The sequence below is a fragment of the Gekko japonicus genome, unplaced genomic scaffold (genome assembly GCF_001447785.1).
Source record: "Gekko japonicus isolate JY-2015 unplaced genomic scaffold, Gekko_japonicus_V1.1 scaffold2547, whole genome shotgun sequence".
Taxonomy (NCBI): Eukaryota; Metazoa; Chordata; class Lepidosauria; order Squamata; family Gekkonidae; genus Gekko; species Gekko japonicus.
Genome location: NW_015168731.1, coordinates 82,735 through 85,059, shown reverse-complemented (window position 1 = coordinate 85,059; position 2,325 = coordinate 82,735). Strand labels below are relative to the sequence as shown.

Sequence of the window (2,325 nt, the reverse complement as noted above, 5' to 3'; positions counted from 1 at the left end):
ACGGCCATACAGCCCGGAAAATCTACAACAGCTAATCTTCTTTCCCTTCCCCTCCCCACAACGAGACACCCCATGAAGTAGGTGGGGGCTGAGAGAGCTCTCTTGAGAACTGCTCTGTGAGAGAACAGCTCTGTCATGATTATGGGCCTATAGCGGGGCGGCCTAGTGGCTCCAGGGAAGCCTGTATGGTAGTGGTCATCAAGGCCGACATTTCTCAGGTCTCCTCTGGACCCTGTGATTGGGTTAAAGGAGATTTTTGGAGGGAAAAACTACACCAATAGGGGAACAGAGGGCGGGGCCTGGAAAGAGGAGATAAAAGGCCTTGCCCAGAGTGGGGGGGTGGTCTCTCTCAGGGATCAGGGCTGGTGGAAGTTGCTGCAGGCAGAGGGATGAGTTAGGCTGTGCACAGGTACCTAGGGAAGGCTAAGACTATGTAGACAGACGCGTTAAGATTTATTATCTTACTGATTTACCCGCCTTTACTTTGCTCATTTTTCCTACTTGCTATTGATCTAAAGTTGCTGTTAAATCTCTTAATTTGTTCCCCTGCCTGGGTCCTCACGCCTCATTTGGTCACGTACAAGGAGAAGCCTGTTGTAAAAGTATTGTAACAAGGAGTAGATGGGCGCTCTGGGCCCTCCCAAGGAGAAAAAGGGGAAAGGGGAAAAAACTGAACCTAAAACTTAGAATTCAGAACCTAAAAAGGTTAGTCAAGGATAGAAGAGGGCCAACTCTAAAAATCATACAAAAATATACATGTATTTATTACACACAAATTAAAATAACAAAGAAGGGCCCATTCATACCTCATAAACAAATATATATATATATATATATTTGTTATTTTAATTTGTGTGTAATAAATACATGTATATTTTTGTATGATTTTTAGAGTTGGCCCTCTTCTATCCTTGACTAACCTTCCCAAGGAGACCCATAACAGAGTGGTGGCAGCCCTTAGTGAACTTTCCTAGCCGCTGCCCTCGACAAGCTCTGAGAGAACTTATGACTGCCCCAAGGTCACGCAGCTGGCTCCATGTGGAGGAATAGGGAATTTAACCCGGTTCTCCCAGAGTAGAATCCACGCTCTTAAGCACTACACCAAACTGGCTCTCAGTCAATTAACCCGCCGTGCTTGAAAACCTGTGGCCAATTGGGAATGTTTTGGCACTGCTGATGGAGTTGTCTGCAGGTACAAAATTTTTTCCAAGAGATAGTTTCAAAAATGTGCACTGTTACAAACCAGAAATTGCCACTCTCACCAGAACTGGCATTCTTGGAACTCTGGCCTGATGCACGGCCAAAGAAGCAAAAAAACCCAAGAAACACCCTGATACAATCTCTATATTACTAGCAGCAGCTAGACTGGCAATAGCCACTAAATGGAAATCTCTGAATCAGGCCCAACGTTGGATACAGAGGAAGAGAAGATATGGTCTCATGGGGGAAATCGCTGATGGGTTGAATCGTATTGATAACTGGCAGTTATCATAATAAATTTGTAGCTCGGTGGTTCCCTGTGAGTCAGCCCCTTGCAGATAACAATATTACCCCTTCAAATTCGAAATACCTAGATCAGTTATATATTTTTAAGTTTGCAATGCAATATAGCAAAAGCTATATCTACACCTTGGGTAAAATCCTGATTTGATATGCCTAATCGTTGTCAATAAAATTATGCAAGGGATAGAGCAGGTAGAGCAAGAAGTCCTTTTCTCCCTTTCTCACAATACAAGAACTCGTGGGCACTCCATGAAATTGCTGAGCAGTCAGGTTAGAACGGATAAAAGGAAGTCCTTCTTCACCCAGAGAGTGATTAACACTTGGAATTCACTGCCACAGGAGGAGGTGGCGGCGGCTACAAGCATGGACGGCTTCAAGCGGGAATTAGATAAGCACATGGAGCAGAGGCCCTTCAGCAGCTATTAGCCACAAGGTATAGATAGGAACTCTCTGTCTGGGGCAAGGGATGCTCTGTATTCTTGGTGCTTGAGGGGACGACAACAGTGGGAGGGCTTCTAGTGTCCTGACCCCACTACTGGACCTCCTGATGGCCCCTGGTATCTTTGGCCACTCTGTGACCCAGAGTGTTGGACTGGATGGGCCACTGGCCTGATGCAACATTGGCTTCTCTTATGTTCTTATGAATTGGATAAACATATGGAGCAAAGGTCCATCAATGGCTCTTAGCCACAAGGTATAGAAAGGAACTATCCGTCTGGGGCAAGTGATGCTCTGTATTCTTAGTGCTGGGGGGGGGGCACAGTGGGAGGGCTTCTAGTGTTCTGCCCCCACTGATGGACCTCCTGAGGGCACCTGGTGTTT

At 45.9% G+C, this 2,325-nt stretch overlaps 1 protein-coding gene across 1 annotated transcript in view; it reads right to left on the bottom strand.

Annotated features, from left to right (window-relative positions):
* PKD1 (polycystic kidney disease 1 (autosomal dominant)) overlaps positions 1-2,325 on the bottom strand; it is a gene marked incomplete at its 5' end in the record, with an annotated part of 100,363 nt that overhangs the window by 28,792 nt on the left and 69,246 nt on the right. The window lies entirely within an intron of this gene.